This window comes from Benincasa hispida, chromosome 4, assembly GCF_027475165.1.
Source record: "Benincasa hispida cultivar pf3 chromosome 4, pf3_genome.v1.1, whole genome shotgun sequence".
Lineage (NCBI taxonomy): Eukaryota > Viridiplantae > Streptophyta > Magnoliopsida > Cucurbitales > Cucurbitaceae > Benincasa > Benincasa hispida.
Window position 1 is genome coordinate 40,090,294 of NC_143481.1, and position 25,018 is coordinate 40,115,311.

The following is a 25,018-nucleotide window of genomic DNA, read 5'->3' on the forward strand; positions in this document are numbered from 1 at the left end:
CCACTTCTCTGTCGCTTCTAAGGATGGAGACGTTATTTGTGAAGGTCATCACAACGTAGCTAGTAGTTATCAATTTATTGGATGTGTAAGAGAGAAAATATAATAGTACTTTGCTTTTTTATCCATGGTCATTAGGGGACCACCACTACAAATTTGATTTTATTTGACAACTAAAGAACATTTGTCACCATAATTGAACCAACCTCAACCGTCTACATCTGATGATAGTTAGGAAGTAGCCACATTATGGTGGCCTCATTGAATGATTTGTTCATAGCCTCCTTTTGATCTGTCATAAATCATAATGAATAAGAATTTACTGTAATTTTTCTCTCCATCAATCAAGTAAGTAAGTAGAGAACTAACTGTATCGATTCAGCTAATCAACTATCTTTGAAATGTAATCAAAGAGTCATGGAAATGGTAATGAATAGAAAGAGCATCAAGTAATAAAAAGAAACCTTAAACTTGAACAAAGAATAGAGCAACTTTCAAGAAAACGATACCTTTCCTTCCTTTCCACTTTTCATTTTGCCACTTAATATAATTTTTTAAAATGTTGTTGTGGTTAAATTTCTCCAAGTTCTTTAACCATTTTGGAGCCATAAGTAGGACATTAATTTGAGCTAATATCTCACATGTATAGCTTTTATGATGCATGGTGACCCATTTAAATGAAAATTTGAGGCGTTTGATAATTAGATATCAATTTAGTTTTTACCTTTGTTTTTAATTTTCTGTTTTTTATATTTATCTTAATTCCCTTCCTTCTCTTTTTACCATGGTTTGTATATTTTTAGGATGTTTAGGACACTGAGTTGAATTATGAAGTCAAAAATTAATAGGTTGGATTAGAAAGTATGTGTTTGGGGTGAAGAGTTATAAGATGAAGTTCCATAAATGTAAGGTACAAAATAGAGAAATATGGGAAGATGAAGTTTCTCGATAAATGTGCAAACTTTGATAGTAAACACTATTGAACTTGAGTTATTTAACACTGACTTATGGAATTGGTGGATCAAATACCTAAAAAAAAAAGAACAATTTGAACTTATAATCAAATTCTAAAAATAAAAATAAATTTTTTTTTCAAAAACCTACTTTTTTAAGCTACTCAAACGCTGAAAGTAGATAACAAAATAAAGACTTGCCCCAGGATTAGAAATAATGGTCATTGCATGGTGCTTACTTGGTGAAAGTATTGTTTATAGACTTAATTTCCTTTGCAGCATACTTTTCATATTCTAAACAAACTTTTAAAAGTTTACAAAAAATAATGAGTTCATAAAATTTTTTAAATAGAAAATTTCAAATAGTTCATTTATAAATGCAAAGAAGCACTTAGATTTTTCATTTTTTCAAACATTATAGTAGGTTAAATTAAGAAAAATCAAAGATTATGGTTAAGTTAATTGGCCTTATTAATATGCAGCATTCCTTGTTATTATTATTATTTTTTTTAATCTTATGCCATCTAACCAGAAGAGTGAACTTGCCAGTGGGAACCTTTCAATAAAATAAGGTGTGCAGGATCTCGGACTTGAGCTTGAATAGTTCCTTAATAATGAAGGGACATGTAGACGTGCTGAAATATTTAGAGGATAATGCAGAGTCAGATATATTTGCAAAGCCATAATGCATGTGCAGGTAGGAAAAAACAGGAAAGTCATTTTCAGTTTTGAAGCTAATAGAATGATAGAACAGTTGAAGAAAATGTAATATTTAAACCGCGTTTGGCAACCAATTGGTTTTGGTTCTTAGTTTTTGAAAATTAAACCTACAAACATCTCTTCCTTCCACCTCTAAATTTCTTACTTTGTTATCTACTTTCTATCAATGTTTTTAAAAACAGACCAAAGTTTTGGAAGTAAATAAGTAGTTTTTAAATACTTGTTTTTATTTTTGGAATGTGACTAAGAATTCAACTACTTTATTTAAGAAAGATGAAAATTATTGTAAGAAATTGAGCAGAAATGAGCTTATAATAAAAAACCAAATGGTTATCAAACAGCCATTCAGGTGGTTGTGAAGGAGTATCTCTAAGCCGCCCTACCATACCTGATCTCAACCGCCACCCACATCCAGCTGCCGCCGGTAGAGGAAAGATTTAACCCTGTCGAGATGTTCCAGCCGTTGTGCGAGGGAGGATCGATCGGTTTGTTCCAGATTGAAGCTGCCTTCGACGATCAGAAATGCTCGATCGCGCCGTCCACGTCGTTCCATACCGAAACAACCTTCGTCGATCAGAGACGCTCGATCGGGCCAAGCCGTGTCGGTGGGTTGCTGTCGAGCCCTTCGTCCGCGCCGATCACGCTACTCGTGCCGATAGTTCAAGCTTCTACCCAGCAGATTTCGTGTGTCGAGCTGCTTCTGTTAGTAAGTTATCGAGCTGATTCCGTGCGTCGAGCCGAGTAGCAGAGCAGCCTTCGTCTGTGAGTTACCCAACCGGCGGATTGAGTCCAGCTTTCACGGCTGCTTCTGCCTTTGTCCAGCTGTCCATAGGAGCTTCTTTTCCAGTCGCGCCCAATCATGGTGACTTGACACAATACCCAGATGAAAACCCGATAAATTCTTTCCCTATTTTACCCACTACAAATATCCTACATGGTTTTTCCTCAGTTGATAGTACAACCAGCCTGAGTACAGCTGGAATCAGTACTATCGCCCAGTCAGGAAATATACAGTCTTTTGGTCTTGTTAGTGTGAACGGTAAAAAAACCTTGGATTGTTGACTCAGGGGCAACGGATCATCTTACTGGTACCTCTGATCAGTTTGTCTCATATTATCCAAGTGCTGGTAATGAACAAATTAGGATTGCAGATGGGTCGTTCACACCTGTTGCAGGAAAAGGGGATTTATCTCCGTTTGAGGTTTGGTTTTGCTGGATGTTTTACATGTTCCTAAAATTTCATATAATTTGTTATCCATCAGTAAGATTACAAGAGATCTGAATTGTCAGACGGTTTTTTCACCTGACTCTGTTTTATTTCAAGATCTAAGCTCGAGGACGATGATTGACACTGTCCAGCACGATGGGGGACTCTACTTCCTAACTGATGATGTTTCCTCTAGGAATGATTATAGGACTAGCCTTGTCTCTTTAAATTTTTCTACCTTTGAGAATGATTTTCTATATGGCATTACCGCTTAGGGCATCCGAACTTTCAGTACATGAAACACTTATTTCCGCATTTATTTTGCAATATTAATGTGTCTTCTTTAAAGTGTGAAGTATGTATTCGTGCCAAACAGAGTCGTGTCTCCTTCCACTCCTAGCCTTATAAACTATCCAAACCCTTCACCTTAGTCTACAGTGATGTTTGAGGTCCCTCACCAACCACAACCTTTACAGAGAAACATTGGTTTGTCACTTTTATAGACGACCACACTCGGCTTACTTGGGTCTTTCTTCTCATTGATAAGTCCGAGGTGTTATTTGTATTCTAGCAATTTTATGCTACCGTGGAAACCCAGTTTAATGCCAGGATTGGTATTTTGAAAAGTGACAATGGGCGGGAATTTTTTAACGTTTCCTTCTAGGAGTTTCTTCGATCCAAAGGGATTATCCACCAGAGTTCGTGTGCCTACACTCCCTAACAAAATGGGGTAGCAGAGAGGAAAAATCATCATTTGGTAGAAGTTGTTAGGTCCTTAATGCTATCCACATCACTCCCGTCTTACCTATGGGGTGATGCCATCCTTACTGCTGCTCACTTAATCAACCGAATGCCTTCCCGAGTCCTCAATTTTCAAAACCCCTTAGACTGTTTAAAAGAGTCCTACCCTACGACTCGTTTAGTCTCCGATGTACCACTTCGAGTTTTTGGCTGTGTTGCGTGTGTTCACTCCTATGGTCTAAACCGCACGAAATTTACCCCCTGTGCTAAAAAATGCGTCTTTGTTGGGTATCCACTCCATCGTGGGTATAAATATTACCACTCATCTTCTCGCAAATATTTTGTTTCCATGGATATCACCTTCCTTGAGGATCAGTCCTTCTTCCCTATTAGCCATCTTCAGGGGGAGACCTCTAGTGAAGAGACTAACTAGTCCACATATACAGTTCCCTTGGAGTTTGCCCCTATTCCCGAACATGTTGGTCCTATCCTTCCTACCAATTAAGTCCCATGGATAACATACTATAGGAAGAATCTCAGGAAGGAAGCAGCGTCACCTGTTGCATCTCCGGCTCCCGTCCATGAGCTAAACCCGACATTAGGTACGTGTATTCCTAAAATTAATGAGATTGATACTTGTACTAACGAGTGCAGAGAGGAAAAAGGAGGGAAAGGTGCTGACAACACCACTATAGCAAATGGAAAGGCGACAGTGAATAACGATTCAGACACAGCTCTAGAAAATGTGAGTGATACTAAAGAAATGGTGAAAAATGTGTGATTTCTGAAGATGAAAAACAGGAAGAGGAGACTAGTGATCACAATGGAAATTCTGACAGTTTGAAGGAATATGATGCTTCTCTTGATCTTCCAATAGCCCTGAGGAGGAAAGGTATTCGGTCATGTACAAGGTACCCTATGCATAGTTACATGACATACAGTAACCTGTCATCTGAATTTAGGGCCTTTACCACTAGTTTAGATGCAGGGGTGATACCGAGTAACATACAAGAAGCAATGGGAACTGAAGTTTGGAAGGTTGCTGTTATGGAGGAGATGAGACCTCTGGAGAAAAATAGAACGTGGGACCAGGTGATCCTACCTAAAGGGCACAAGACAGTTGGGTGCAAATGGGTTTTCACTATAAAGTACAAGTCAGATGGGACTGTTGATCGGTACAAGCTAGGTTAGTTGCCAAAGGGTTTACTTAAACCTTTGGGGTAGATTACTCCGAGACATTCTCTCTTGTAGCTAAACTCAATACTATCCGAGTATTGCTATCAGTTACAGTTAACAAAGATTGGCCTCTGCATCAATTGGATGTAAAGAATGCCTTTCTCAATGGAGAACTTGAGGAGGAAGTATACATGAATCCTCCTCCCAGATTTGAAGATCAGTTCAAACAACGAGTTTATAGGCTGAGAAAGTCGCTATATGGGTTGAAATAGTCTCCGAGAGCCTGGTTTGACAGATTTGCCACCTTTGTCAAAGGACAAGGGTATATCCAAGGGCACTCAGATCATACACTTTTTACAAAGAAGTCAACTTCAGGGAAGGTAGCTGTCACAACCCACCCCAGATTACCCTCTTAACCTGGATGGAGTGGTGACTGCAGTAGTTACCAACCCTCTTGTTGATACTGCCTATTTAACCTGTTAAATATTCTCACCCCTTAAAATGTATATATCATCAATAAGCTGTGCAATTAACTCAGAACTTAACACAATTACATTACAGGGTTTTACAGCATTGTTCATACATAAATCTTACAATTTAGTGAGCCTCGACTAGAATACTAGTCCTTAGACAAACACATGTGTACTAACTAAATATAGGTTTTCAATTAGGCTTCCTTCAACCTGACTCTTTAAGTGGCAGAGTAGCAACAATGAACTCTTTTGGGAACTGACCGCTACCTGAAAGGAAAACATTTGAAAACATGAGCTGGATGCCTAGTGAGTGACTAACATTTAATCATAACATTTATACATAAATTTCATATCAAAACTGAAAGCTTTTCCTGAAACATAAACTTGGCAACTATTATTCATGTTAACATCAACATCATATAGCATTTTTATGCTTTGCTGGACTATGTCTTAGCCTATCAGTCTAGAGTGGCCCTCTTGCTCACTCTTTATCATCATTTACTACATTACTACTTAACTAGGAAGGAACCCTTTCTGTTTACTTCCTATAATCATAATCTGCCTCCTTAGTTGGGAAGGGGCCTTTACTCAATCCCTCAACATCAATTCATAGCTAAAGTGGAGTGATCTCGACATTACCAATAACAACTTTTCATTTATTTGTATAATTCTAGTTTAAGTACCGTCATACCTTAGGTACTACTACTCAGATACATTCTCAATGTACTTCAGTATCGAGCTGCTCGGATACCTTCTCCATGTCCTTCAGTATCGAGTTATTCAAATTCTAGGACAAAGCTTCAGTACCTTCTCCATATACTTCAGTACTGAGCTATTCACTTTTAGTCCAAGCTTCAATACTTTCTCCATGTACTTCAATACTGAGCTATTTATACTTATTTGCATATTCTTGTCTCTTAATAACTTAGTTGCCCAAACACATTCCTTACTAACGCATCATCATAGTCATTGTAAAGCATAACATAAATATAGCATTAATGTGAATTTGCGTTGCTACATAACTATTTGAGAATAATTGTCATATATAGCTTTCAGTAAATATGTATTGCTAAACATTCATAAGCTTAAACAATTTACTTAAAACATTTAAAGCATTTAGAGTCACTCACAGTTTTTGGTAATTCCCTTCATGTATATGTTTACTGTGTGTTGAACACTTAGCCAAATTCTTAGGCCTTAACTTGATTAGGCAGCACTTCATTACCATGCGTCCATGCTTTACGTCCATATATTGCGTTAGGCGTTCAAGCCTTCAGCTCACACCTACTATCCATCGCATGGCTCTTCGCATAGCAATCTTTGCGCCCATCGCTTGGCTTATGCGTCCGTCTGGTGGCACATCGACGCATGACCCATGCGTTTGTCTGATTGCACCCATCACCCGGCTTATAGGCCCATCTTGTGGCTCATCGACGCATGCCCTATGCGTTCGTCCGATTGCGCCCATCACTCGGCTTATGTGCCCATCTGGTGGCACATCAACACATGTCCCATGCATTCACCCGGTTGCACCCATCACTCGGCTTATGCGCCCATCTTGTGGCTCATTGACGCATGCCCCATGCGTTCATTCGGTTGCGCCCATCGTCCAACGCAACCTTGTGCTTATGGCTTCAATATGCGTTGCATGGTCTAATGTTTCTCAGCGCATCCTTGCGCCAATTCAACCTCCAACGCATGCGCTCATCATCATCGTCAAGCTCTTAAAGCTGCTTGTTCGTTCAACCCAAGCAGCTGCCTACTTGCTCAAGATTCCAGATTTAACTTACAATTTTAATAACTAATTTTCCAGGCCTTTTCTCAAGGAATTTCCTTCTACAAACATTCTCTAAATTATCTTAGCAAGCTTAACTTAAATTTCAGCTCAGAATTCCTCGTGGTTGTGCCGGAATCCTTAAATTATCAAGATTGGCCCAACTTACCCGAGAATTCGACCTCCAGCCGAATTCTTCATATTCCAACTCGATTCTGCTAGAATCTCCCTCCAGCATATCAACCTCAACAACTAGACATATTTAGGGTTTGAATGGCTCTGAAATTACTTCATTTGCCTGAGTGAATTTCTCTAACCTTCTGCTTGAAGTTAGGCTTCTTCTTTTAAACTAACAGCTGCATGCTTTCCTTTTAACATCAGGCTGCCACCTCATGCTTAGAGGATAATGTCAAACCTGAGTATGACAGCTGGCTGAGCTGATCAATCTCCAAGATAATCTTTCCTTCTTGGCTATTAACGCAAGGGTCAGCTCCCAGGCTAACGCTTACAACCACATGGTCGCATACCTCATTCTCAATGCATTGCTCAATCTAGCTAACGCATAGCTCATCTAAAGGCTTTTGCGTCCCTCATTTGGTCACACACTTCTAAGCCAATGCATGTCCTGGCCCACGCATAACTCTTATCATATTAACCATGCGTTAAGCCTTCCTTGCTTCGTAGTATAACACCAATGCATAGACCGCATGACGCCAATGCATAGGCTGCATAGCACCAACGCATAGGCTGCACAACACCAATGCATAGGCTGCATAGTGTAACGGTCATGCTTGTCCAGGGCCTGTTGCCTATGGCCGCATGCCCAATCCAACCCCCTTCTAGCTTACTTTCATATCCTGTATTGTATTAGTTTAGTTAGCTTGCTTTCTTTACATTTTCATTGTAAGTGACCACTCGCCCTTTTGCATATGCAAGGGTGCCAGTTGGCTTTTTGTTCAGAATGCACTATATGGGGATAAGACTAACCATCATTTCCTCATACCCGGAGTAGTACTCTATAAAGCCGTTGTTGTTGCTTATTGCTTTCTAGTCTACTACAATCTTTCTTTCTTTATACACACTCTCAAATCTTCTTACGAAAACCTTTTCTCTAAACCCGTTTTCTAAAACCATTTTCCCTAAAACGGGATTGGAGGTTGCAAGAGGCACTCGGTGTGCCATCGGCAGTCCGTATTCGAGTTGGCTGGCTTGTTCGTGAGCGGGAACAAGTGCCGCACAATCGCTAAGAGAAGCTTCCGAAAGAGCGATTGTGACAGTTGGTATCAGAGCCAGGTTGGCTTATAGAGGGAAGATCAGTGATCATGTCGGCGACGAAGAACCTGAACAAGTCCCATGTGGACAGATTGGTAGAGATGGAAGAACAAATGCTCTACCTGAGAGAGGTCCCAGATAATGTTCGTTTCCTTGAGACTCAGCTACAAGAAGTTGCCGAGAAAGCCGATGGAATTGATGCGATGGTAGGCTGCCTAGACGGATTACCCGTCAAAGAATTGATGATGAGGGTAGAGACCCTCGAGGCCAAAACAGTACGGTCCGACAGCTTTGAACGAGGCGATAGCTCCTCGGGCTCTGTTGCCCACATAGAGGAGCGTGTCGAAGAGCTGGACAGCTCCCAAAAAGCAATACTTCAGATGGTAACCGATTTATCTGAAGACTTTCGATCGGCCCTGGATGTCGTCAGAGCCGAGATAGCGGATGTGAGTGCTAGGGTGAATCTCACCATCCGAGCGGTAGGGAACCAAGCCCCACCTGGGGGAGCAATGGCAGTGAGCCGAATAAAAATCCCAGAACCGAAACCCTTCTGTGGGGTGCGAGAAGCGAAAGCCCTGGAAAATTTTATCTTCGACCTTGAGCAATACTTCAAGGCGACGAACACAGTGACTGAAGAGTCGAAAGTCACAATAGCAACGATGCATCTAGTTGAAGATGCGAAACTGTGGTGGAGATCACGGTTTACAGACATACAGGAAGGACGCTGCACTATTGATACTTGGGATAGATTGAAACAAGAACTTCGTTCGCAGTTCTTCCCTGAAAACGTCGAAATCTTGGCTCGACGAAAACTCCGAGAGCTAAAGCAAACAGGTAACATCAGGGACTATGTAAAACAGTTTGCAGGACTCATGTTGGACATACGAGATATGTCTGAAAAGGACAAGGTCTTTTGCTTTGTGGAAGGGCTGAAACCGTGGGCGAAATCAAAACTATACGAACAGAGAGTACAGGATCTCCCCTCTGCCTACGCGGCAGCTGAACGACTATACGACCTTAGCACTGACTCACAAGATGTGAGGAAGCAATCAACTTCCTCCAATGGGGGAAACAAAAATAGCCGTTCCAGTCCTCCCAGACCTGGGGGAGGAGACAAGAACACAGGGGGGGACCGTAAATCGTCCCAATCGAGATCAGGAAACAACTGGCGGGGGCCGCCACAACAGCATAACAATTACAATCGGCCCCTGTCTTGTTTCATATGTAGAGGGCCACACAGGGCGGGCGAATGTCCAAATCGAACTGCGTTCAATGCTTTTCAAGCCACATTAGCCTCTACCTCCGAAGACCAGGCTGAACTGGAGGAGACGGTAACCGAGCCAGCGGCTGAAATTGAGAATCCCAGGATGGGGGCATTGAAATTCCTATCTGCACTCCAGAAGAATATGGGAAAGGCGACGGAGCCACTAGAGAAAGGTCTCATGTATGTAGACGCTTGGGTCAACCAAAGATCGGCCAAAACCACTATGGTTGACTCTGGAGCTACCCATAACTTCATGGCTGAAACGGAAGCTCGCCGCCTGAACTTGAATTGGGAAAGAGATGCAGGGAAGATGAAAGCTGTGAATTCCGCAGCCCTACCAATTACGGGGATAGCGAAGAGAACTTCGGTGAAGTTAGGAGACTGGAAGGGCTTCGTTGACTTCGTAATTGTCAAGATGGATGATTTCGACGTGGTACTGGGGATGGAATTTCTGCTTGAACATAAAGTCATACCAATGCCCCTCGCCAAATGCTTGGTCATTACCGGATCTTCACCAACCGTAGTCCAAGCCAGTATCAAGCAGCCAAATGGGGTGAGAATGATCTCAGCCCTCCAATTGAAGAGGGGCCTGGCCCACGACGAACCCACGTTCATGGCCATCCCGATAGAGTCAGTTGAGTCCACTGAAGAGGAGATCCCCCAAGACGTTCTATTTGTCTTGGAAAAGTATCGGGACGTCATGCCGAAAAGCTTGCCCAAGTCCTTACCCCCACGAAGAGGGATTGACCATGAGATTGAGTTGTTGCCAGGGGCAAAGCCGCCTGCCAAGAATGCATATCGGATGGCCCCGCCAGAATTAGCTGAGCTTCGGAAACAGTTAGACGAGTTGTTAGAGGCAGGATTTATTAGACCGGCGAAGGCTCCTTATGGAGCCCCAGTACTGTTCCAGAAGAAGAAGGATGGTAGCCTACGGTTGTGCATCGACTATCGGGCCTTGAATAAGCTCACAGTCCGCAACAAATATCCCCTTCCTATCATCACTGACTTATTTGATCAGCTTCACGGTGCTAAGTATTTCTCGAAGCTGGACCTACGGTCTGGATATTATCAGGTTCGAATTGCTGAAGGAGACGAACCTAAGACGACCTGTGTCACGAGATACGGAGCCTTCGAATTCCTCGTGATGCCCTTTGGCCTCACTAATGCTCCAGCAACGTTCTGTACCCTAATGAACCAAGTGTTTCACGAATACCTCGACAAATTCGTCGTAGTGTATCTTGATGACATTGTGGTCTATAGTGCCTCGCTGGAGGACCATCGACATCACCTCCAACTAGTCTTTGAAAAGTTGAGGAGAAATCAGTTGTATGTAAAGAGAGAGAAGTGCTCCTTTGCCCAAGAGCGCATAAATTTCCTCGGCCACGTGATTGAGTGTGGTCGGATTGGTATGGAAGAGCGCAAGGTGGCTGCAATTAGAGACTGGAGGGTACCATCATCCGTGACCGAATTACGATCCTTCCTCGGACTAGCCAACTACTATAGGCGGTTCGTAGAAGGATTCTCGAGAAGAACAGGGCCATTAATCGAACTGTTGAAGAAGGATAGCCAATGGAGCTGGACTCCCGAATGTCAGGCCGCCTTTGAGGGCCTGAAGAAAGTGATGATTGAGGGGCCGGTCCTCGGAATTGCCGACGTGACCAAGCCATTTGAAGTAGAGACTGATGCTTCTGACTTCGCGTTGGGCGGTGTTCTCCTCCAAGACGGACACCCCATCGCGTATGAGAGTAGAAAATTAAATGATGCCGAACGGAGGTATGCCGCCTCCGAAAAAGAGATGTTAGCAGTAGTTCACTGCTTGAGGGCCTGGAGACAGTATCTCTTGGGGGCCAAGTTCGTGGTCAAGACCGACAACAACTCCATTTGTCACTTCTTCAACCAACCAAAGTTGTCGTCGAAACAGGCACGGTGGCAGGAATGTCTAGCGGAGTTCGACTTCCAGTTCGAACATAGATCGGGGAAAAGCAACCAAGCGGCTGATGCTCTTAGCCGAAAGAGCGAACATGCGGCCCTGTGCATGTTCGCCCGCCTACAAGCAAGTACGTTGAGTGCAACAGTACGAGAAACTGTCAAAACTCACTTGACAAATGACACAGCGGCACAGGCCATCTTACAGTTGGCCAGAGAAGGGAAGACACGCCAGTTCTGGGTGGAAGATGATCTACTATACACCAAAGGCAATCGCCTCTACATCCCCAGATCCGGAGAGTTACGAAGGTCGCTGATGAAGGAGTGTCACGACACACCGTGGGCAGGACATAATGGTTGGCAGAGGACTTATGCCCTTCTGAAGCAAGGCTACTATTGGCCAAGTCTTCGAGACGATGTCATGCAATTTACCAAGACTTGCCTTGTCTGCCAACAAGATAAGGTTGAAAGGGCGAAATTAGCGGGTCTGCTGGAACCCCTACCTGTGCCCTCTAGACCGTGGGAGAGTGTGTCTCTCGACTTCATCACCCATTTGCCCAAGGTGGGAGAGTTTGAATCGATCCTTGTTATCATCGACCGGTTCTCGAAATATGCCACGTTCGTTCCAACGCCGAAAATGTGCACAGCCGTGATGACTGCTCAGCTGTTCTTCAAACACATTGTGAAATTATGGGGTGTCCCCATGAGCATTGTTAGCGACCGGGACGGAAGATTCACTGGGACATTCTGGACAGAATTGTTCAGAATATTGGGATCATCACTGAATATCTCTTCTAGCTATCATCCCCAAACTGACGGTCAGACGGAACGCTTCAACAGTATGCTCGAGGAATATCTGCGTCACTTTATCGACGCTAGACAGAAGAACTGGGTCCAGTTGTTAGATGTGGCTCAGTTCAGCTTCAATAGCCAACAGAGTTCTGCGACTGGAAAAACGCCCTTCGAAGTGGTGTGCGGCAGACAGCCACTCATGCCACACTTGGTGGACCACCCTTATGCAGGCAAAAGTCCTCAGGCACATAACTTCACTAAAGAGTGGAGCAAAACCTCTGAGATTGCTCGCGCCTACCTAGAAAGAGCATCGAAGAGGATGAAGAAGTGGGCTGATAAGAAGCGGAGGGTCCTTGAGTTTCAAGCTGGGGACAAGGTCCTGATCAAGCTACGACCGGAACAGTTTCGTTTCCGAGGCCAGAGAGACCAACGGCTAGTAAGGAAATATGAAGGTCCAGTGGAGGTAATTGAGAAGGTCGGGAGAACCTCATATAGGGTTCAGTTACCCTCATGGATGAAGATTCATCCTGTCATCCATGTGAGTATCCTGAAGCCCTATCATCCCGATCCCGAGGATGAACAGCGAAACATGCTAAGGCACCCACCGGTCACAATGAAGAGTTCTGCTGAGAAAGAAGTTGCACAAATCCTGGATAAACGTACGCGCCGTATTGGAAGACCCAAACGAGAACTGACAGAGTTCTTAGTGAAATGGAAGGATCTCCCCGACGAAGAGATTAGTTGGGAGCGGGCCGAAGACTTGAAGAGTGCAGCTCCAGCCATCGCAGATTTTGAACAAGGTCGGTTGACGGGGACGTCAACCAATTAAGGGGGGAGAATGTAACGGTCATGCTTGTCCAGGGCCTGTTGCCTATGGCCGCATGCCCAATCCAACCCCCTTCTAGCTTACTTTCATATCCTGTATTGTATTAGTTTAGTTAGCTTGCTTTCTTTACATTTTCATTGTAAGTGACCGCTCGCCCTTTTGCATATGCAAGGGTGCCAGTTGGCTTTTTGTTCAGAATGCACTATATGGGGATAAGACTAACCATCATTTCCCCATACCCGGAGTAGTACTCTATAAAGCCGTTGTTGTTGCTTATTGCTTTCTAGTCTACTACAATCTTTCTTTCTTTATACACACTCTCAAATCTTCTTACGAAAACCTTTTCTCTAAACCCGTTTTCTAAAACCATTTTCCCTAAAACGGGATTGGAGGTTGCAAGAGGCACTCGGTGTGCCATCGGCAGTCCGTATTCGAGTTGGCTGGCTTGTTCGTGAGCGGGAACAAGTGCCGCACAATCGCTAAGAGAAGCTTCCGAAAGAGCGATTGTGACACATAGCACCAACGCATAGTGTAGCACTGCCGCGTCCATCACGACATATCATCGCATAGCACTGCCGCGTCCAACGCTGCTTGCATCCCTTGCCGCATGTCATCCCTCGACGCATGCCTCGCACCGCGTCAATGCATACCCTCGCCTCATCGCATGCCCTTGCACCACATGCCTTCGGCTGCTTACCAACGCATCATAACTTTCACTCATGCGTTCACCCTTGGTACCAACGCATAACTTATCCTTGCCTTCAACACTTAGCCTCTACAAGCCTTGATTGCTACTCACGCAACCTCATGTGTTCACTCTTCTCCATCAACGCATATCTACACTGTGCTTCCATACTTAGCCAAATTTCCACTTGTTATATTATCTAAACTCACACATCTAAGTATTTCTAATACTTAGGATTTTCTTCCTCCATCTTCCTACTTTCTTTATCTTCTTTCTCAATTTTACTTAACACGCTTGTTACTTACTTTTGTAGGAAAATAGAGTACGGGGTTGACAATAGCAGTTCTCATTATGTACGTTGACGATATTGTGCTCTCCGGTGATGATGATGTTGAAATTGTGAAACTCAAGGCAAAGATGGCCAAAGAGTTTGAAATTAAAGACCTTGGGAAGTTAAGATACTTCCTCAAAATGGAAGTAGTCCAGTCTAGGGACGGAATAGTGTCTCAACGGAAATACACGATTGATCTTCTAATGGAAACAGGAATGACTGGGTGTAAACCTGTTGACACCCCAGTTGAATATAATTCAAAGCTCAACAATACTAGTAATCCGGTCAATAAAGAAAGGTATCAGCGGTTAGTTGGGAAATTGATATACTTATCTCATACGAGACCTGATATTTCATATACAGTGACTGTCGTCAGTTAGTTTATGCAGGCTCCTTGTGAAGAACACATGATAGCAGTTGCACGCATCCTTCGATATCTAAAAGGTACACCAGGTAAGGGGTTAATGTTCAAGAAGTCTGATACATGTTGTATTGAAGCCTACCCTGATTCTGATTGGGCAGGGTCTGTTGTTGATAGAAAATCAACATCAAGGTATTGCACATTTGTTTGGGGTAATCTTGTGACCTGGAGGAGCAAGAAATAGGGAGTTGTGGCCAGAAGTAATGAAGAAGCTGAATATCGGGCCATGAGTTTAGGGATATGTGAAGAAATCTAGTTGATGAAAGATTTGTCAGATCTTCATCAAGATAATGAGCTCCCAATGAAACTGTTTTGTGACAATAAGGCAACAATAAGTATTGCAAATAATCCTGTTCAACGTGATAGAACAAAACACGTTGAGATCGATCGACACTTCATCAAGGAAAGACTTGACAACGAAAGTATATGCATTCCTTATGTTCCCTCAAATCAGCAAATTGCATATGTGCTCACAAAAGGATTACTGAGACAAAACTTTGATTACTGTGTCAGCAAGTTGGGTCTTATTGATATTTACGCCCCAACTTGAGGGGGAGTGTCAAAAAAGCAGCTTGTAACCCTAGGGCCATTTTAGTAATTGTGTGTACCCTAGGGCTTCCCACTAGTCTATTTATTTGACCTATTCTCTTGTACTTTGTGTATTAGAATCAATAATAAAAATCAGTGTCTATCGTTGTTTTTCTCCCTGTACTAGGATTTCCACGTAACTGTATTGTTATTCTCTTCCCTACTCTTTTATTTTTAACACTTATCAAATGGAAATCGTTTTTCTAGTTTTTTTTTTTTTTTTTTTTTTTTTTTTTTTTTTTTTTTTTTTTTTTTTTTTTTTGTGGGAGGGGACACCCTCTTCCCCAGCCCCTAGGCTGTATCTTCTTCTTCTTTTTTTTCCTTTTTTTTCCCATATATATTTCGTTTCTTATCAGGGGAAAAAAGAAAGAGAATTTGAAGGTGCAAGTACATATGCAAACATAAGAGAATTTTCATTTGAACTTGCTTTATGAGAAGTAGGCTGGAAAATGAACTTATAAATGATCATCAGTAGGAAAAAAAAGTATTATCATTGTTCCCTTGGCGATGACGGGTTCAAACGAAATAAAGATATGCGACTTTAGCAACAAAAATGACGGATTACCTCCCAAAACTTAGCAATAGAACTATCCAAAAAATTGCAGTAAGCCACGATTCTTCCTTATAGAACATCCAGATCTGGTTTTGTATGGAAAGACAAATAATGACTAAAGAACTCATGCAAAACAACAACTATCAAGAACAAGAAGCTATGCCAAATTGCCAATATTAAGTAAAGATGTAAATTTCTTCTGAATGTTAGGCTTAATTTCAAAAGTTCCAAAATGAAACATCATTGAGTCTGCGCCTTCTAACAAGAAGATGGTGTTTCAGTTTAACCATAAGCTATCCAAAAGCAACAAATGTAAAATGATAAGGAATTTATGACTTACCGACAAAACTGTGGCATTTATATAGAAATCAATCAGTATTGCCACCATCCAGCTGCAAATGGGTTATAAGCTTGCTAACCTCTAAATGAAAACGAATACAGCATAATATCAGCCAACAAGGATATTCTGTCATCAACAAGAAAAAAAATGTAATAGTTTATTCAAAGCCAAATTAAATTCAGGAGGGATTGTGTACCAAGGAAATATTGTTGTTATTGTATCATGAGTCTAGTTTTTCAATTATAGAAGTGGTATTCATGCTAGATAAACTATTTAACAAGTATGAAAACAACTCCACTGAGCCAATCTCCACTACAGAATAAGACTTGTTCTCAAACGTCTGATTTATTTTGCACCTCTTGCACCTCAGTATCCCAATATATACACGGCATGTACAAAAGAGGGGCACAAAAATTTTTACACCTTTTTACACCTTTTATTTCAAAGTTTCTCATACTCTGAAGATTAACCATACCATCGCATAAAACAAGTCATTGGACAGATACTAAAATCACATTTATCCTTCTACTGAAGCCTCAATAATGTTTTTTTGATCTGGCCAGAGTTAAGCTGTCCATTACTCCCGTAAAGAATTACTATAAGTTATTAAATTGACACTGACTTGGTAGTTTATGTCTCTCTTTCTTGGAAAGGAGAAAAATATTTATTTTTTTTCTTTATCGCAGCACGAGGGATCAAACTACTGAATTTTGGGATGGTAATTGGTGTCTTGCCCAATCTGAGTTAGCAAAATATTTCATTCATACAAAAAAAAAAAATGTAATATTTTTTTCTCTAGTAAAAAATAAAAAACTACAACCCAAAGTTCAATATTCATTCCTTTTACTACCTTTTCTCACCCCTCTTTTCAACTTAGGAGAAACAACTCAGAACTTTTTCTACAAGAAGCCTCCAACCTAGGATTTATTACAAACAGAGCATAATACTAGGGTTGGCAACGGGGCCAGGGCGGGTCAGGGAGAGTCTCCCATCCTCGACCTCGTGGGGAAATTCCCCCATCCCTGCCCCTGTCCCTGCCATTTGAAGACGGGGACAGGGGCGGGGATTCCCCGTCGGGGAAACGGGTCCTCGCGGGGCCCTATTCCCCGTTTCTCCGTACGGATTCCCCTACTAATTCCCGCGGGAAATCCCCTATTAGATCCCTACAGGGATTTCCCATTTTTTTCTTTTAATTTTTTAAGTTTGGACTTGACCTTTGGGCTTAAATTTAGAATTTATATATTCAATATTGGGCTTACAACATAAGTCCATGGTATACATTATAAACATACATATAAATAAGTTATTTTATATATTATAAATATATATTTATAAAATATTAAAAATATAACTATATAAAATCGAGGTCGTGGTCGGAGCGGGATACTGTCCCCGCCCCGGCCCCAAACAGGTCCCGAAAAAATTCCCCAATTTGACCCCATCCCCGATCGGGGCGGGGACCCGACTACACGGAAAATTATGTCAACCTTACGTAATACTAGAATTGCTTAAATAAAGGGCTCCACGCAGAAAAATTAAATTCAGCTAACTCAACAACTTCTCCATCACGTTCCTTGTTGAGATTACATAGCTTCTTACAAGCCACAGTTCTCATCTCATGACCTTAATTTCACATGTCCATAGAACTTTAGGTTCATATATTTCTAAAGAGAATCCTAAGGCCATTAAAAAAAGATTGTTCGTACATTCTTATTTTATGAATCTTTAGGCTCCGTTTGAGATTATGTTGGCAATCATAAAAAGTGATTGTGGGAGAATCTAAAGCACCTACTTTTGTTTGGTAAAACCAATTATTTATTAATATGTTAGAATCACTTTTAAATCTTAAGTAACGTGTAAAAGCTCATAAATACCAACTTTTAGATTTAACTTTCCTAAAAATTTGTTGTCTTTTGCTGTTTGAATAAATATATTATAATAATATCCTTCTCTATTAATATATTTTGTCACGTTTACTTTCAAATTATAATTGATTCAATTTTTTTATAACAATTATTTTTCTTGTACCTTTATCAAATAATTTAGATTAAATAAAATTAGTTGAAATTCAAATAATATAAAATTTTAAATAAAAATATTATAATAAATTATAAATTAATTATCAATATGAAAATAATTGAAATAAATACGCTACTTAGGTTCATATAACTAAATTACACCAATTTAGTATTAATTTACCAAAGACCATAACTAATTTTTCTAATCTAAAATTAAAATTTACCAAACACTAATCTAATCTTCATTTGTATTATATAATTAAAATAAGTACTGTCAACCATACATATCTTATATTTTTAATTATATCATAATTCTTATTATTTTTTAGCAATATATTTAAATTTAAATTTAAATGAATATTTATTTTATAAAATATCTTAAATTATGATATATTATTTTGTTGAGAAAAGTAATATATAAAAACAATATAAATTGTATTAATTTTAAAATAAATTCAAATTCATAAAAACAAATATATTATATAAGTTCAAATTATATCAAATTAATTATAAATTAATAAATACTTGTAAGGGCATTCTTGAAACATTATGTAAATTTAAGACATTTCTGAATAGGAATCCTACGAAACAAACAAAGTTATCAAAATATTTCACGTATCTGCAAAAAAAATATTCCTACAAAACAAACATAGAAATATAAAGATGTCGGACATCTATAATTCCTAATATCTATAATTTTAGGCATCTAAAATTTCAGTTATCTACATTCCCAAAAAGCAAACAACATTTAAAACCTACAACAATCTCAAACTAAGCCTTAAACTACTTCGGAAGAGAATCCAAAATTCATTATTCATTTTTTTTTTTATAAGAAACTAACACTTCCCATGATAGGTCGAGACCGTTGAGCATACTCCCATCAGCCAGCGAAAGGGCTACCTTTCTTGGACTGTGAGTGAGGACAACAAAGCTAAGCGAGAGACAAAAAGATTGATTTAAATGCTTACTGATTGCTCGATTAAGAAGTCTGGCCTAAGTCCTAGACATTAAACCAGGGGACTACAAGCCAAATGGAACATAGATGTAAAAAAGAAACCAGGACAGTGTACTATGGGCAAGGCAGAGAGTTATGATAATAACAAGTAGAGCCCCACATAAGCTATAATCAAAAGAGATGCTGAATATATCTATTAATTGAATGAATACAAAATATAATTTTATTTTATTAATTATTTCATTTAATTTCTTAACACCGTGATAAAAGGAAAAAAAATGTACTTTATAACTGTGCAGTAGCATAGCCAGGTCAGGAAGAATAGTTTAAAAGATCCAAATATGATGGAAGCTTAGGCCTCCATTGTGAGTATCTATGTTAGAAGGGGTAGTAAGGGGATTAGCCAATGGACAAGCCACTAGTCGGCCATGGATAGTGTAAAATCCGAACCTAATTACTTCAAACAAAAGTAAGTAATGTGATGTCTTCTAATGAGTTAAATGAAGCCATGTCTGATGTAAGCAAGAAGAAATAGGCTCTTGGGTAACTAAGTGTAAAAGTAGGACAAAACTCAGCTAGGCTAAGGAAGGTCATACTTGATGATGGAATGCATAATAAGCATATGAATGAGACCATGCCATCTAATAAGGTATGGTGCTGAAGTAATATTGTGAGTGAAGCTAGCAAAAGGAAATTTGCTAAATCCTAGCCCTTCATCACCAATAGTGGGCCAGGTGGCATAAGGATGGTTCATACTGGATTTTGGGCGGTAATATAAGCAAGAAGGTTGAGTTCATTGGATCGATTTGGACAAACTACTTAGGCTATTTGTGCAATTCCAGTGGCATTCGAAAGCTCTTTGTGTCTATTTTCTGTGGCTGGCTGGTGGAAGGAAAACTCGTTGGAATAAGGCTGGAGGGGAAAAATAAACTCGAAGGGTTCATTTCTCGGGTGAATCTAGGCCATCAGTGAAGAATTGAAGCTCCAGGACGAATTACGAAGCGTTTTGAGCTAAAAATTTGAGGAAATATTGTTAACTCAGTTATAAATAACCTTATAGAATGAAAATTTTTAAGATAGGGCCTGAAAATCGAGTTATATAATTTTGAAGTTTGAACTGGAAATTGTTGAACAAGTAGGCAACTGCTTAAATTAGGGCCAAGGATGAAGTTTTGAATCTCCAAATTAAACGGCGAAAAATTTTGAGCTGACATTTTAAATTAATGTTGCTAACTCAATTCTAAACATGTTTGTAGAAGGAATTTTCTTCAAAAGAGGGTTGGATTTTGAGTTATGAATTTTTGAAATTATAACAGAGAAGTTGTGCATAAGCAGACAGCTGCTTGGGAAGAACAAGCAATCAACTCATATGGAGAAAGAGGATCTCGCTAATGAAGGAAATCTTGCTAATTTTGTGCTGAGGATCTCGTTAATGAAGGAAATCTGGCTAATTTTGTGATGAGGATCTCGCTCTAGAAGGGAATCTCGCTAGAAATTGGGCTGAATCTCGCTGGTAAGGTTAGTATCGCTAGGATAGCAGTTTACCCGGAAAAGCTTGATCTCGCTCATGAGGATCTCGCTGATCTCGCTCATGAGGAGGATCTCGCTAGTAAAGCTATCTTTGTTGATGAAAGTTCCTTTAGTAAATAAACTATTTGAGGTATTTTGCTAAGAATTCTGAGTAGTTTAACCGGGAATTATGTCCTTTCAGGCCAAGAAGAGCTAGGAGAGGCGTATAACCCGTTAAGAGGCCAACGAACTATGAGTGACTATGTGATGACTTACTGTTTTAATGATTTAGAAACTATGATTTCTTGAAGATATTTCCCATGCTAAGTGTTTAAATGGATTGCCAAGTAACATATTTGTGAAACTGTTTCTCATGTTAAGTGAAACATGTGTTTCATGGAATTGACATGATTTAGATATGTTATCTTGTTCAAATACTATCAGTATGTTTAACTCACTCCATTTTTATGATGAACCAGTATGCTGGATAAACTAGTATGATGATTTGAGCACTAAGCCTTAGTGTTCAACTAAATGTTTATGACGGATACTGAAGGATAATGAGAAGGTATCCTTTCAACTAAATGTTTATGACGATACTGAAGGACAATGAGAAGGTATCCTTTCAACTAAACGTTTATGACTAGTTATATGACGGATACTGAAGGACAATGAGAAGGTATCCTAAGGATACTGAAGGACAATGAGAAGGTATCCTAGTCAAGTACCTAAGGTATGACAGTACTCAGTTAACCACGTACACGTAGGTAATACGACGTCGAGAGATTGAGCAAAAGGGTTCTCCCTGACCAAGGTTGACATTGAGGGTTAGATCTAATAGTTCACTCTCAACTAAGGATAGGCCAGTCATATCTTCTCCTAGGCTAGAAGGATAGTTTGGAATTGCTAATGCTTATGAATGTTTATCAACGCATGATGTTACTAATGTATGAATTTTCCAAGTATGTTTTCCATATCTAACGCATTCTAATAGTTTTCACAAGCTAGATCAACATGATTTAAGTCAACTTATTTTACAAAGTATAAAGCATGCGTTAGGGTTAAAGCTAAGGTTGAATGAAGCTTGATGTACCTAAGATTGTCAAAGTACTTGCGTTGGTGTTTCTAAACATAATGAAAAGGGATACTGAAGGTAGGGAAGGTATCCTAAAGAGTTTTCTATGCTATATTCGAGAACTTGATAGCTTAAGTGAGCCGGATACTGAAGGTAAGGAAAGTATTTGAATAAATATACCTAAGGTGTTGACGGTACATAGAAAACTCCATGTGCCGTAGGTAGTTCCGAATGAGAGGCCGAAACATGGGTCTCCTAGGCTATATACCAGCAAAGGGAGGCTGAAATATGGGTCTTTTGGCCGGTAATAGACGTTGGGAGCTAGAGCGATGTATGCTCAATCTCAACTAAGGAATAATGATGTTTAATGGTGGTTTAAAGGTTTTATGTACACGTTTGCTTTGTATACTTTAGTTTCAGTATTATGGTTTCAAGCTTCTGGTTTTGAGCATGAGATTTATATTTTTATTAAGTCACTCACTGGACTTCTAGCTCACGTTTTCAAATGTTTTCTTTCAGGTAGCGGTTAGTTCCCAAAAGACTATTCTGTTGCTGCTCTGCCACTCAAGCAAACAGGTTGAAGGAAGCGTAATTAAAGACCTATGTTAGTTAGTACACATGTGTTTGTCTAGTGACTAGTATACTAGATGGGGCTCATTAAGTTGTAATATTCATGTATGAACAATATTGCGAAACCCTGTAATGTAAATGTGTTAAGTTCCGAGTTAATATGTTGGTATATTGATGATATGTATGTATTCAGGGTTTTAGTAAAGGTTAACAGGATAGTTAGGCGGTAAGTGCCAGCAAAAGGGTTGGTAACTGCTACAATCACCATTCTACCCAGGTTTAGAGGGTAATCTGGGGTGGGATGTGACAGGTAGTTTGTTGTACGTTTTGCTAGTTTGTGCTAGTCCGTTCTCTGAAATGTTTATTTTCATGCATTGTATTTTGAAATAGAACAGTAGTTCTTAGGAGGAGAGGCCCTCAAAATGGCTGGTTGGCTGGTTTGTGTTGTTATCTTTTGAAATCGTTTGGATCGATATTGTCATGATTTAGACAGAGTTCTTACACTTTCTCATGGAACCAACCATCCCCCAAGAATCACAATACAGTGTGTACTAGCTTTACTGCATACATACTTGTTTGGATTCTTGATCAGAACATGTACATGATATCTTCGAAGGATTCCTGAGATGATAATTGCCACAACTGCCAAAGAACGTAGGCGCGTGTAGTAATGCTGTGCAAAATGATAGGGGAAGAAGAGTTAATTAGACCTAACAAGAAAAGTGGTAAAAATCAAAAGATTCAGCCTGTAAGTACTACCAATAAAAAAACAACGTTACTTATTGAAATAAATTAGCCCGTATATCAAAACAAATTCAGTCTTAGAGTTTGGAAATCAAAATTCCCCCAAAAACTTTGAGGATTCATCAAAGTTATTCAAGCATAGAAAACGTGGATCACCAATATATACTTAGTATTATTTTCAAATTTCCACCTTATACAGATTCTCGATTTCTGTATGCATAATAAAATAGATAAATGCATAATGAACATAGAAAGAAATTCTGAATGGCAATTAGTTTCTTGGAATAAAGTTGAAAAGGGTATTGCAAGATATCAGATAAACATGAGGTTGACAAGGATACGAAGTAATTACCTGCCTAAACATACAAGAAAAATGATCCAAATTGTTGAAGCAATCCAGTTTGCTTCCTTATAAGAAATCCATGTCTGATAAATTATGAAAAGAAATAAGCACAGGGGGAAGGAGAGCAGATTTTGGGAATTGTCTGAAGAAGCTTCAGGATAAGGGAGAAAAGACAGCACTCTCGAATCGGATGGTTACTATCTTAGTGATATTTTTCCCTTAGAGTCATTGTCTACATTATGGATAGAACATTTCTTCTAATAGCTAATATTCCTTATCCAATCAAAGAGTGTCCTGTCAATATTCAAATGCAACCTAACAATGTGTGTTGAGAAATTTGCAATAATCCCTAAGCATTTTCATCTCCCTTACGCTCGTTGCATGACGCTCGTTGCATGTTGATAGAGCACTTTATTGTAACACCTAAAATTGTTTATCCAAATGATGCTCTCTCATCGGTAGTCTGTTGTGACTTGTGATTACATAATTATCCTATGAAGAGTGATGCTTTTGATCTTTCAGGAGGAATTAAATCCTCCTTCTAGCTTGTTATTACATGATTTATTGTGGAAAATAAAATTAACCTTCAATATAATTCCTAGGTTAGAAGAAGAAGGATTGCTCGAGACACAAGTTTAGCTTTATACTTTTTGAATATTTCGACTTGGTCCCTTTCTTCACTTCACAAGTGATGAAGGAAAATTTGAACCTCATCTATATATATATATAAACACTTTTATGAAAATGTCATTACCAGTGAACTGGATTATGCTCATATTGCTATGCTCCCTCTAACTTTATATGAAATTGAAAAGACAATGTGAATTCGTTTTTAAACTTATAACCTTTTCAGATATCTTTGCCACAGCTCGTTTCAACGCTTCTCTTTTTTGCTCTCTTACTCAACGTTTTCTGGATACTCTTCACAGGAGATCGGTTTTAATTGGCCAGCCTTCCTCTCCCCTTTTTATTTCAACATTTGTTCTCTTTATAACTATGCATTTTCTGTTGCATCTTTTATGATTATGCTTTGATTATTGAAATTGTATTGCATTTACTTTTCATCGTTTATAGAGTTTTGTATCTATTCAACATTAGTCTCCCTTTTCATTCAATCAAGGAAAAGACTATAGACCAACTTGTTTTTTGAAAAGTAGACTAAGAGACTAAATATAAGATATATTGAAACTACGAGAACTAATTGAACAATTGACCACTAAATTACTTCAACAGAACAACGAAGAAGGATTCAGAATGATAAGAAAAAAAGTGAAAAATGCGTAGTGGAGAAGAGAGAGTACCGTGAGAGATGTTATGTGCGGAAAGGAGAGCCCTGAGTGGCGATTGTGTAAACAAGAGTTGCAACCATTGTTGAGGCCAATAGAAGGAACAGAATCCTCCAACCAATTACAGCTGAGCTCGCCATTGGAAGTGAAGTGATACTGAGAGAGATTGGTGAGAATAGTTAACGGTAGAAGGAGGAAAGAAAGTGACTGGAGCAACCGTAGGGATTGAAGACGATAGTTGGAGAGGACGTGCCCACGTGGTCTTGTTCACGTTTTTTGTATGGATGGTCCTTTTTAGGACCCATATCTTTTTTAAATTGGATGAAAAGTGGTTTTTCAGTACTCTGAATTTATCGAATCGACCTTAAGAACCATCCTTGTACTTATAATTGAGAATAAGTGTTGATTTCTGATGTATAATACTCGATGTTCTATGTTCTACCGTCTATGTTTTATATTTTATGTTCCATGTTCGATGC

General features: G+C 39.6%; 1 pseudogene; it reads right to left on the reverse strand.

The window, feature by feature from the left end:
• Window positions 1-1,474: 1,474 nt before the first annotated feature.
• On the reverse strand, window positions 1,475-24,679 carry LOC120075633 (uncharacterized; annotated as a pseudogene).
• Between the last annotated feature and the right edge of the window lie 339 nt (window positions 24,680-25,018).